The following is a 14,051-nucleotide window of genomic DNA, read 5'->3' on the forward strand; positions in this document are numbered from 1 at the left end:
AGTAAGACCATTTGGCCCATCGAGTCCACTCCACCATTCAATCATGGCTGATGCGCATTTCAGCTCCACTTACCAGCGTTCTCCCCGTAGCCCTTAATTCCTCTAGACAACAAGAATCTATCAATCTCGGCCTTGAAGACATTTAGCGTCCCGGCTTCCACTGCACTCCGTGGCAATGAATTCCACAGGCCCACCACTCTCTGGCTGAAGAAATGTCTCCGCATTTCTGTTCTGAAATGACCCCCTCTAATTCTAAGGCTGTGTCCACGGGTCCTAGTCTCCTCGTTTAACGGAAACAATTTCCTAGCATCCACCTTTTCCAAGCCATGTATTATTTTGTACATCTCTATTAAGTCTCCCCTTAATCTTCTAAACTCCAACGAATACAATCCCAGTATCCTCAGCCGTTCCTCATATGCTAGACCTGTCATTCCAGGGATCATCCGTGTGAATCTCCGCTGGACACGTTCCAGTGCCAGTATGTCCTTCCTGAGGTGTGGGGACCAAAACTGGACACAGTACTCCAAATGGGGCCTAACCAGAGCTTTATAAAGTCTTAGTAGTACATCCCTGCTTTTATATCCAACCCTCTTGAGATAAGAGACAACATTGCATTCGCTTTCTTAATCACGGACTCAACCTGCATGTTTACCTTTAGAGAATCCTCGACTAGCACTCCCAGATCCCTTTGTGCTTTGGCTTTATTAATTTTCTCACCATTTAGAAAGTAGTCCATGCTTTTATTCTTTTTGCCAAAGTGCAAGACCTCGCATTTGTTCACGTTGAATTCCATCAGCCATTTCCTGGACCACTCTCCCAAACTGTCTAGATCCTTCTGTAGCCTCCCCACTTCCTCAGTACTACCTGCCTGTCCACCTAACTTTGTATCATCTGCAAACTTCGCTAGAATGCCCCCGGTTCCCTCATCCAAATCATTAATATATAATGCGAACAGCTGTGTCCCCAGCACCGAACCCTGCGGGACACCGCTCGTCACCGGCTGCCATTCTGAAAAAGAACCTTTTATCCCAACTCTCTGCCTTCTGTCAGACAGCCAATCCTCAATCCATCCCAGCAGCTCACCTCGAACACCATGGGCCCTCACCTTGCTCAGCAGCCTCCCGTGTGGCACCTTATCAAAGGCCTTTTGAAAGTCTAGATAGACCACATCCACTGGGTTTCCCTGGTCTAACCTACTTGTTACCTCTTCAAAAAATTCCAACAGGTTTGTCAGGCATGACCTCCCTTTACTAAATCCATGTTGACTTGTTCTAATCAGACTCTGCTCTTCCAAGAATTTAGAAACCTCATCCTTAATGATGGATTTTAGAATTTTACCAACAACCGAGGTTAAGCTGATTGGCCTATAATTTTCCATCTTTTGCCTTGATCCTTTCTTGAACAAGGGGGTTACAACAATCATCTTCCAATCATCCGGGACCTTTCATGACTCCAGTGACTCTTGAAAGATCTCAACCAATGCCTCTGCTATTTCCTCAGCCACCTCTCTCAGAACTCTAGGGTGTATCCCATCGGGGCCAGGAGGTTTATCAATTTTAAGACTTTTTAACTTTTCTAGCACTATCTCTTTCGTAATGGCAACCATACTCAACTCAGCCCCGTGACACCCTTTAATTTTTGGGATATTACTCATGTCTTCCACTGTGAAAACTGACGCAAAGTACTTGTTAAGTTCTCCTGCTATTTCCTTATCTCCCATCACTAGGCTCCCTGCATCAGTTTGAAGTGGCCCAATGTCTACTTTTGCCTGTCGTTTGTTTCTTATGTACTGAAAGAAACTTTTACTATTATTTCTACTATTACTGGCTAGCCTACCTTCATATTTGATCCTCTCATTTCTTATTACACTCTTTGTTATCCTCTGTTTGCTTTTGTATCCTTCCCAATCTTCTGATTTCCCACTGTTCTTAGCCACTTTATAGGATCTCTCTTTTTCTTTAATACATTTCCTGACTTCCTTTGTCAGCCAAGGTTGTCTAATCCCTCCCTGGTTAATCTTTCTTTTCTTGGGAATGAACCTCTGTACAGTGTCCTCAATTATACCTACAAACTCCTGCCATTTTTGCTCTACTGTCTTCCCGGTTAGCCTCTGCTTCCAGTCTATTTTAGTCAGTTCCTCTCTCATGCCCTCATAATTACCTTTATTCAACTGTAACACCATTACATCCGATTTTGCCTTCTCCCTTTCAAACTCCAGACTGAACTCTACCATATTATGGTCGCTACTTCCTAAGGGTTCCCTTACTTTAAGATCTTTTATAGAGTCTGGTTCATTGCAAAGCACTAGGTCCAGAATAGCCTGCTCTCTTGTGGGCTCCATGACAAGCTGTTCCAAAAAGCCATCCTGTAAGCATTCCATGAATTCCCTTTCTTTAGATCCACTAGCAACATTATTTACCCAGTCCACCTGCATATTGAAGTCTCCCATGATCAATGTAACCTTGCCTTTCTGACATGCCTTCTCTATTTCCCGGTACATGTTGCGTCCCTGGTCCTGACCACTGTTAGGAGGTCTATACACAACTCCAATTATGGTTTTTTTGCCTTTGTGGTTCCTCAATTCCACCCACACAGACTCCACATCATCCGACGCTATGTCATTCAATACCATAGATTTAATTTTGTTCTTAACTAACAAGGCAACCCCACCCCCTCTGCCCACCTCTCTGTCTTTTCGATAAGTTGAAAAACCATGAAGGTTTAACTGCCAGTCCTGACCCCCCCTGTAACCAAGTCTCTGTGATGCCTACTACATCATAATCATTCACTATTATCTGTGCCATTAGTTCATCGGCTTTGTTATGAATGCTACGAGCATTCAGGTAAAGTGCCTTAAGGCTAACTTCCTTATCATTCGAGATGTTGGAAGTCATATGTCCTAAGTTATCCTTGATTTTTTCTGCATTCTCAGTCTGCCTCAATTTTAAATCCGCCTGGAAACATGCTATCCTGCTGCTTATCTTTCCATTTACCTCCATACTCCCTGTCGCTTTCACTTTCCCTTCCCGCCAACTCAGAAGTTTAAAGTCCTACTGACCACCCTATTTATCCTCTTCGCTAGAACATTGGTACCTGATCGGTTCAGGTGGAGACCATCCCAACGGTACAGATCCCCCCTGTTCCAAAACTGATGCCAATGCCCCAAGTTTGTTTCTCAATTTCCCTCTGACTATTAGGGGATCTATCATACAATCGCAATAAGGTGATCATCCCTTTCTTATTTATCAGTTACACCCAAATAACTTCCCTGGATGTATTTCCGTGAATATCCTCCCTCAGTACAGCTGGAATGCTATCCCTTATCAAAAATGCCACTCCCACTCCACTCTTGCCTCCCTTTCTATCCTTCCTGTAGCATTTGTATCCTGGAACATTAACCTGCCAGTCCTGTCCATCCCTGAGCCATGTTTCTGTAATTGCTATGATAGCCCAGTCCCATGTTCCTAACCATGCCCTGAGTTCATCTGCCTTTCCTGTTAGGCCTCTTGCATTGAAAGAAATGTAGCTTAATTTATCAGTCAGACCTTGTTTTCTGCTTTGTCCCTGCCTACCCTGACTGTTTGACTAGCCTTTGTTCTCACATGTACCAGTGTTAGATTGATCTCTTTCCTCACTATCTCCCTAGGTCCCATCTTCCCACACACCCCCTCCCCCCTCCCCCAGTCTTACTAGTTTAAATCCTCCCGAGCAGCTCTAGCAAATGTCCCTGCCAGTACATTAGTCCCCTTCCATTTTAGGTGAAATCTGACCTTCTTGTACAGGTCACTTTTACCCCAAAAGGCCTTCTAATGATCCAAAAATGTGAATCTTTCTCCTATACACCAGCTCCTCAGCCATACATTCATCTGCTCTATCCTCCTATTCCTGCGCTCACTAGCTTGTATCACTGGGAGTAATCCAGATATTACTACTCTCGAGGACCTCCTTTTTAAATTTCTGCCTAACTCTCTGTCATCTCCCTTCAGAATTTCAACATTTCCCTTTCCTATGTCGGTTGGTTCCAATGTGTACAGTGACCTCCTGCTGCCTCCTCTTCCCCTTGAGAACATTCTGCACCCTCTCTGAGATATCCTTGATCCTGGCACCAGGGAAGCAACACACCATTCTGATTTTGCACTGCTGGCCACAGAAACATCTGTCTGTACCTTGGACTGGAGAGTCCCCTAACACAATCAATCTCCTGGAACCCAACGTACCCCTCATTGTATAAGAGCCAGAACCATGGCTTTTTGTGCTATATCCCCTTGACAATCCATCACCTAGATTTTCCAGAACAGCATACCTGTTTGAAATGGGGATAGCCACAGAAGACTCCTGCACTATGTGCCTACCTCTCTTACCTTTCCTGGAGTTAACCCATCTGTGTGACTGTATCTGAGACATTTCCCCCTTCCTATAACTGCCATTCATCACATCCTCTTGCTCTTGTAAAGTCCTCATTGTCTCTAACTGTCTCTCCAACTGATCCATTCGATCTGATAGGATTCGCAACTAAGGGCATTTATTGCAGATATAATCCTCAGTAACACATTAAACGCTCCCTAAACTCCCACATCTGACAAGAAGAGCATATCACTCGACTAAGGGCTATTTTTGCTTCTTTCAATCTACGGACCCAGAAAATAACACTGTCCTATTCCTTTACAAATCACTGCTCCAGTTTAAATTCATACTTTTGGCTTATATTTTACATTTAATTAACAGGCATATCTCAATAAAACATATAATCAAGAAAGAACCCTCTCTACCTACTACTGCAGACTTACTGTAAGACGACACTTAAGATATCTACTTGTTTGTTTCTGTGCTGTGACCTGTCCCAAACAGATTCCTCAAAGATCAGTTGCAAATTTCACTGTTTGCTAATTTTCCCAGACACACCCTGATGTCCAGCGATACATGAATTCAAACAGCAAATGCAGTAACTATGCAGGTTATGCTCTCACTTTCTCCATACTCTCCTGAACGTAACTCCTAAGAATAATATACTGTGGTGTTCTACCCATCCCTCCCCTCTAGCTCATTCATATGGCCAACGTTCAAATGTTTGGAGCTACAGCCATCTAGGCAAGTGGAGAGTATTATATCACACTCTTGACTTGTGCCTTGCAAACAAACAGTGGGCAGACAGTTCGTGAACTATTCACCACAGAATTACTAACCTCTGACCCACTCTTGTCTCCTCAATATCTGTTTGGCCTGTTCACTTTATTTTCTGGTCAATGGTCACCCCCAAGATATTGATAAATGTGGATTTCAGTGCCGGTAATGTCATAAAATGTCAAGGGATGATGGTTAGGTTCTCCCTCAGGAGGTAGTCATTGCCCGACATTTGTGTGATATAAGTGTTACTTGCCATTTTTCATCCCAAGCTTGGATATTGTCCAAGTCTTGATGCATTTGGACATTAGCTGCTTCATTATCTGAGGAGTCATAAACGTTACTAAACATTGTGCAATCATCAGTGAACAATTCTACTTCAGATCTTACATAATAGTGGGAAGGTCATTAATAGGTTAGTTTAAGATGGTTGAGCGTAGGACATTATCCTGAAGAACTCCTGTCCTGGAGTTGAGTTGAATCACTTCAACTATCCACAGCCATGTTCCTATGTGTCATGTGACACCAAGCAGTGGAGAGTTTCCTCCTGATTCCCATTGACTCCAAGTTTACTAGGGCTCCTATTATCTAAATTTCTCTGGTTTCCTAACAAGTTAAAGGTGATTCCCACACCCTTTCATTCATGATCTAGGAAAAGATAGAATAATGTCAGGATCCAATCTTGATGGGGTTTTTTTGGACATTTAACACCCATTTTCTCTTACCGATGAGAATTCCTTTCAGGAATAAAAAGAGAGAAAGAGAAAAGTTTAGAAGGGCTATTTTATTTATCTTAAAATTCTTCAATAATAATTAAAATCAAAAGGAATAAGTTTCCAACCTTGTGAAAGTCAATTTTCAGCAGCAGAGAAGCTGTTTGGTGATAATAAATAAATACATGCACTTGCCTTAACTTTATCTGGTACATTTAACAGCTATGTTGCACAATCTTGAGGCTGTAAAAGTGCCATTTAACATATTTACATGTGATCTTTCCCTATCCCCTTTTTAGATGTGACCAAGTTCCTTCCCAAGCAGCACAGGTCAGTCATTAGCTTGTTCCACCAAAGGTAATGATCAAAACTCTAAAACATTTCCTCTTTAGACCAACAGATATTAGGCACAGAGCATGGTGATCTCATCAAAGATGTGAATGCATTCTCCTGCTTTTCAGCTAAAGTTTTAGTGAACTCTTCCCTGTGTCCTTGTCCTCCTCGTCTGGTCCAACATCCATCTGAAGATGGCAGCTGCCTTGTGAGCTGGACCACTGACCAGGACTAACTTCTGAGTTTCAGCATGCTTTACATACCTGCTTTTTAAAAGGCGGAAGTGTTATATAAATGTTCCTTTGGATCCTTTTAAAGTGAACACAGGACAGGTGCCCACATGCCAGAAAAATTACATTGCCCAGCTTTCAGCTTGATGTCAGTATGCATTATGGCAGGAATGTCTTCTGGCTCTTTCTAAACATTTGTATTAGGTAATATGCTGCACCAGGTTTCACCTTCCCACTTACGTTGAAATTTTATAGTGGATTCTCAGTGGTGGGAATGTTATTGCTGGACTAATAATTAGCTTTGTTATATGAATGTAACTCTTGGTTCCCTGGAGTAACCTTAGTGCACTAAGTCATTGGTTTTAGCTGTTCTTGAGCTTGAATTTAATTTGGAGTAAAGTAAATTTTCTTCAAGTTAAGTACTGTTAAATCATGCTGTTCTATAAGTTTCAATGGTGAGTCTCTCTGCAAAATATCAATTTCACTAAGTACCTAAAGGATTGGGCAAATCATCAACCCAACTTCCAGATTACACTGAAGATTGCCATTCAACTTGCTCATTAATAATAATGAGCTTTACGAGTTTGACAAAATCAGATCCAATGTTTACGTGCAGAATAAAATATGCACATCTTTTATCGTTTTGAGAAAACCTCATTAGAACAGGAATAGCTGAACAAAGAGACAAGGAAAATGACCCTTGCCTTAGTTGCTTTGAGAGGAGAACATGCAGCATGAAAAGCCTCAGATCATCAGGATTTCTGGTGTTAAAAAGCATACGTCAATGAGGAAATCAGGAAAAATCCCTAAAAATATTTCTTTTGTCTCTGGAATAAATAGGACTTAATCCATCTCAACATTGGCAATGATGCAAAGATGATGAGGTGGAAATAGATCACAGCAAAGCTGAAATGCCAACAGTTCCTGATTCCTCATAAGATGAAAAACTGGCATTCAATCAGAAGATCAGAAGTTGGGATATTCAGTAATAATTGCACAATGTTCATCTACCATATTTTAAAACTAAATATATCATTTGTATTTCCTTCTAAGGCATTTTCAAAAGCAACAAGACCTGAACAACATTCAGGCTTGAGTTGAGAAGTGTCCAACACTGACATGCAATGGAAATAATGCATAACTGGTCATTTACTGTCTCTTCATTTGAGGATGACATTTACTCAGAATTATGATTTTTATGCCTTGTGTTTTTGTTATTTCTTTGACCTTGAGCTGTTTGTGTTAGGCACAGAGTATATCCTCCCTGCTCAAGCTCCAACCTTGGGTTGTTCTTTAATGAAGGCTACTCATCTTTGTTCCAGACGGTCATATGTTTGAGCATATTTTTAACTATCTAACCTTGATGGCAACCATGTTCAGACCCAATGGTTCAGTTGACTTCATTTGCTTCTCCTATCTTAAGTTGAGTGAGTGAAGATTTCTCAGAATTGTGAATTGCCCTCAAAATTCCTTTCCTTGGCTGTGCTACTTCAGGGCTGAAACATTGATCTTCCTCCTCTTAGACCTTTGGGACCTTGCGATATCTTTGTGCCAGATGAACATTTGTCACGGATTGAACAAGTCCAGCAGTCATCAGAACCCTTGAATGCATCAATTGATAAAGACAACACTTAAATACTTGATCAGAATAATAACATAATCCAGTTTGTGTCAATGCTTTCATCTAGGATGTCTCCATCTGGTTTTCAGTTTATCTTTCTGGTGGAGGAGGCTTTTTTAATATAATTCAGTCATACTGAGCACTCTTCGTCAGCATGAAGACATATTGGCTTTCCCCATCCTTTCTTCCAAGGGTTCCACTCCAAACTTCAAAATCACAGCCAGTCTTAGCATTAAAGTTCCTGGAAGGATGCTTTCTTACCTTCTTTTAGAATGGCAATGGAGACGTTACCAAGGCAAGAACAGATTTTCTTTTTTCCTTAATAGCTTCTTCAGAGTAAAGGGTTGGGGCAAAAAGTGCTGACGATGCATAGTGACCAGTACATAAAGAGGCTTCAAAACAATTCACATAAGTTGATGACTAGGCAAACGTGTGGTAAAACAAATGTTACATGGATGAGTCAGGTTATCCTCTTTAGTAGGAAGAACTGAATGAGAGGGTATCATTTAGATGGTGATAGGCTGGGAAAGATTGATGTGCAAAGAGACCTTGTTGTCTTTCTACACCTGTCAGTGAAAGCGTGCTACTGGTACAGCCAATATTTAAGAAGGCAAATGGTATGCGGGTCCTTATTACACAGAAGCAAAGAGTCTTGCAACTGCTTTATAAGACCTTGGTATTGTGTGCAGCTTTGGTTCTCTCACCTATGAAAAGGTTCACTTAACATCAACAGAATGCAGTATAGGTTCACCAGACTATTCTTGAGATTGCAGTGTTGTTTCATGAGGAAATATTGGGTCATTAGGCCTGTATTCACAGGAGTTTAAAAGAATACGAGGAGCTCTAATTGTAACAAGTAGATTCAGAGAGTGCTGGACAGACTGGATCCAGGGATGATGGTTTCCCTGTGTGGGCTCTTACTTATTCACTCAAAGGATGTGGGCATCGCTGGCTGACCAGCATTTATTGCCCATGTTGTTCTTGAGAAGGTAGTGATGAGCTCCTTTAACCACTGCAGGGAACTGTGGGTTGGTCCTCAATGACATTAGGGAAGGAATTCCAGTATTTTGACCCAGCAACAGTGAACGAAAAGCGATGTATTTCCAAGTCAGGATGGTGAGTGGCTCTGAGGAGAATTGTATGTGGTGGTGTTCCCATGTATCTGCTGCCCTGTCTTTCCAGATGGAATGGTCCTAGTTTAGAAGGTGCTGTCTAAGGAGCTTTGGTGAATTTCTGCAGTGCATCTTGTAGATAATACACACTGCTGCTACTGAACATCAGTGGTGGAGGGAGTGGATGCTTGTGGATGTGGTGCCAATCAAACAGGCTGCTTTGTCATCAATTGTTTCAAACTTCTTGAGCACTTTTGGAGCTGTACTCATCCAGGCAAGTGGAGACTATTCCATGACATTCCTACTTATGCTTTGTAGATGGTGGACAGGCTTTGATGAGTCAGGACATGAGTTACTCACTTCAGGATTAATAGTTTCTGATCTGTTCTTGTAGCCGCTGTGTTTATAGTTTAGGTTCTGGTCAATGGTAACCCCCAGGACAATGATAGTTGAGGATTCAGTAATGCCATTGAATTTGAAGGAGCGATGGTGAGAATCTGATTGAAGAAGGATATTACCTGCCAATTGTGTGACACAAATATTACTTGCCACTTTTCAGTTGAAGCCTGGATATTGTCCTGATCTTGTTGTATTAGAACATGGACTGCTTCAATGGCTGAGGAGTTGTGAATGGTGCTGAATATTGTGCAATCACTGGCAAAACACCCCTATTTCTGACCTTAAGATGGAGGCATGGTCATTGATGAAGCAGTTGAAAATGGTTGGGCCAAGGACACTACCCTGAGGAACTCCTGCATGTTGCTGACCTCTCACATTCACAACTACATTCCTATGTGGCTGTTATGACTCCGATCAACGGAGAGTTTGACCCTGCTTCCCAATGGACACTGGTTTCGCTTGAGCTCCTTGATGCCACACTTGGTCAAATGTGGCCTTGATGTCGATGTCACAGGTAGAATTTGACCACAATAGGGTGAGTTATAGAGTCATAAAGTCATACAGCACATATTTTAGGTGATTGGAGGAGAAACATGTTCACTCAGAGGCTGGGAATTCTGTGCCTTACAACTGTGTAGGCCAAGTCACTATATGTATATAAGAAAGAAATAGATAAGTTTCCAGACACTAAAGGCATCAGGAGGTATTGGAAGAGTGTAGGAAATGATGGGGGCAATAGACAATCAGTTTCGATTGTATTGAATGCTGAAGCAGGCTGGGTGAGCTGAATTGCCTACCGCAGCTCTCATTTTCGATGCTTTTATGCTTCTAGATTTCTAGTGAATTATCTGAAGTACCTTAGAGGCTGCCAATCCCAACTTGAAAAACAAAATACAAATAATATTCATCTTTATTCTTCGTTCAAATAAATAATTCCTCACAATTCCAAAGGAGCACATTCATTCATGTTCAGCATTGCTTCTGCTGTGCATGCTGTGGATTGAATGTTAAACTGCTCCAGGTGTGGCAAACATCATCCATTATCTTGTAGATTCCTTCAGATGGCAGTCTAATGGGAAGATAGCATAGTTACTTTATTGACACTCAAATGCATGTAACCACGTTAGCTTTTTAAATGACTAGTACAAAGGCAGATCAGTTTTGCAATCCTTTTAAGCTTCCCAGTTAGCAGAAAAGTTCAATTTTCTCAGCTATAATGGTTTCAGGACTGAAATCAGACCTTTTGACTTTTATTATCAGGTGTTCCACTATATTATCCTTGATCATACTGCTGCCAAGCACTTAGCTCAAAGTAATGAAACTCTCAATCACAAATTGACATGTTTAGCAAAACTAATGCAATTTAAGGAAATGCAAACTTGTGTGATTGTTTTAGTTTGGTTCCTGAATAGGATGTAAATTAAGTTTACAATGAAGTAAATGAAACCTTTTCTATGCTTGAACTGAGGAAAATAGTTTTTTAGTCAGAGTTGTAGTTTCTAGATACAAATTCATATCGTGGTCAATAGAATCCGTACACTAACGGTAAAATTAATTATTAAAATTAAAATATGCTAGAAATCACAAGACAACTTTCCATTATTTGCTGAATACAAATAAAGTGGGCATTTAGGCTTTATATGAAAGCCCAAATGTAGATACAGAACTGGGCTGTTTGTATGGAGGCACAAGGGTGCTCATCTCTCTAATTGGATAGCAGTTCGAGACAGGCAGGATTTCCTTGATCAGAGATCTAGCCCTATTAGAAAGCTCTCTAGTATCCAATTTGATGTCTCTGTCACATCAAATTGTTATGGTCCCAAACTATCAATCTCCCAAAGGAGGAGCATTGAATTGGCTCCCCTTCCTTATTCACCCTTTCCTTCAGTTGTGTACAACAGAGTTAATTTAAAAATGATCCCTTCTCCTGGGGATCCCTCCCTCCCATCGAACAAGAAGCAGGTCCCGGACTGATTCCCCAAGCCCAGACTTGCAAGAAAACTCAAGGCTCCAAGTCTGTGGCTATGCCCGACGCCTGAAGGAACAATAGCATCAGTGAAAGGGGTGGTGGGTGGAGGACACTGACGGCTGATGACCGGTGGTAGGAGCATCGGATGGGGAACAGGAAGTAGGGAACCCGCGCATCTCCATGCCCAGCTTAGACATGGCAGTCATGATTGTGGCAGTCCATTACAGAGATGCAAGAGCTCATTACAGAGAAACAGGAGCTCATTACAAAGACCCTGGAGCCCATTTCATAGATCCAGGAGCTTGTTACAGAGACCCAGGACCCCATTATAGAGAAACAGGAGCCCATTACAAAGATGCAGGAGCTCATTACAGAGAAGCAGGAGCGCATTGCAGACACCCTGGAGCCCATTACAGAGCCCGTTACAGAGATCCTGGAGCCTGTTACAGAGACCCAGGAGCTGCTTACAAAGACCCCAAAGCGCATTACAGAGACCCCAGAGCCTGTTACAGAGACCCCAGTGTCCATTTCAGACACCCAGGAGCCCATTCCAGGGATCGCAGAGCCCATTACAGAGACCTCAGAGCCTGTTACAGGGATCCAGGAGCCCGTTACAGAGACTACAGAGGAAGAACAAGAGAGAGAAAGGTGAACTCTATTGCATGCAATTTCTTGCGATATATTCAGCATATCAAGATGGCGCCAGAGCATGGTGACACTTTGCATATGACACGTGAAAAAACTTTTCACTATTTTATATACATCTGACAATAAATCTATATCTAAATCATATCCAAATTAATTTATGCTTTAAAAGGACCCAATTTATCCAAAATCTCTAGAATTGTCAAAAAGACTGAGTTTATTAATTACTACAAATGAGAAGAATTATTACTGCAACATGTATCCACATAGATTTGGAATAATATGCAAGTTCAAAAAGATAAAGTTTAAAATAAAACAGGTACTCACGTCAGTCTCTGAATTGTTCATAAGGAGTGGATGGCTGAATGTTGTGGCCATTACAGTAGAGATTACTGGTAGCATTGATGATTGTGGTTGAATAGCAGCTTCACAAGCTTTAGGTTTACATACAGATTCTGTCGTTCTCCTTTCTTTTAACCGTAATTGAATTCCAGAAATCAGGGTGAGAGAGAGTCTTTCTGTTGTCCTGAGTCCTTTTGAATGGCTTGCAACATTTTTACTTGCAACACAGGGATGACTAGGGGATAGTTTTTTCGACCTTCACAGTGCACTAATTCTCAACCCAGTCTCGTAGGCTTAAGTGTTCAGAACTAGCACAATCCAGTGGAGATGAAGTTAACTCTTAAACCCTTATCTTTGTTAATTATTTAAAGGAAGATTAACTAAATGTGTCAGCAATTTGGGCATAATCCACAGGGGGTGGCTTGCTGTTAAACAAAAGTTCATCATTCCTTCCTCATAGCGCTGAGCACCTGGGTTCGATTCCACCCTTGGAACACGGTCTGTGTGGAATTTGTGCGTTGTCCCAGTGTCTGTGGGGGTTTCCTCCGGGTGCTCTAGTTTCCTCGCACAGTCAACAGATGTGCAGGTTAGGTGCACTGGCCATAGTGTTCAGGGGTGTACAGGCAAGGTGGATTAGCCAAGGGAAATGCAGGGTTACAGGGATAGACTAGGGGGTTGTCTGCGTGGGATATTTTTTGGAGGGGTGATGTGGACCTAAGGGGCTGAATGGCCTGTTTCTACACTATAGAGATTTGATGATTCTATGATTCTCTGATTCACTATATTTGTATTCAAAAGAGATTTTCACTGACCTCATCCTTCATTTTGAAGCTTGTTATTTGAAGTTTCATTCATATCCGTACACGTGACATACCGTGGGTCTTCTCTTCGGGAAGCTAATTAATTTACATTTAAAGATATTTTTGACAGTGTCAATTTTTTTGAAGAACATTTAAAGAACATAGAATTTAGGGATAGAAATAGTCACAGTACTTTGGGGCTCTGGCCCATCATTGTAACCTCCAATGGCCAGAAAGTCTGAAAAAGCTTAGATAAAAGTTGGTGCCTGCTAATCTCTTCACTTTTCGACAGCCTAAAAATGAGAGGCTGTCTGTTATCTTTTATTTAATTAATTACAGTCTATCCAGGATTCTCTTGATCACCAAGCTTTAGAAAGCCTTTCTCACTTTGAAAAAGGATTATATTTATCTAATTCATAATCTTCTTGAAATTATAGCTTTGTCATTAATTGGCAAATACTTAACGTGTGACATTTCTCTATCTATTAATTTAACTTGGGTGTTAACTCATTTAAAATCAATGCGTTAAATTGTCTTATAAAATAATGCTGAAAAGAATCTATTAAGTATTTGAATGCTATTCCTACCAACAATCATTCTGGAAACTTAATTGATGTCCATGGAAAGGAATCACGTTTCCAATTTAACCAATTTTCTCTTCACTGAATTTATCAACTGGGATCTAACTCTGAAAAACAGAAGGATGAATCATTGCAAGAAGAAGGTTTAAACATGGATCTCATGACTGTAGTTGGCTTTTCACCGG

This window comes from Chiloscyllium punctatum, chromosome 1, assembly GCF_047496795.1.
Source record: "Chiloscyllium punctatum isolate Juve2018m chromosome 1, sChiPun1.3, whole genome shotgun sequence".
Taxonomy (NCBI): Eukaryota; Metazoa; Chordata; class Chondrichthyes; order Orectolobiformes; family Hemiscylliidae; genus Chiloscyllium; species Chiloscyllium punctatum.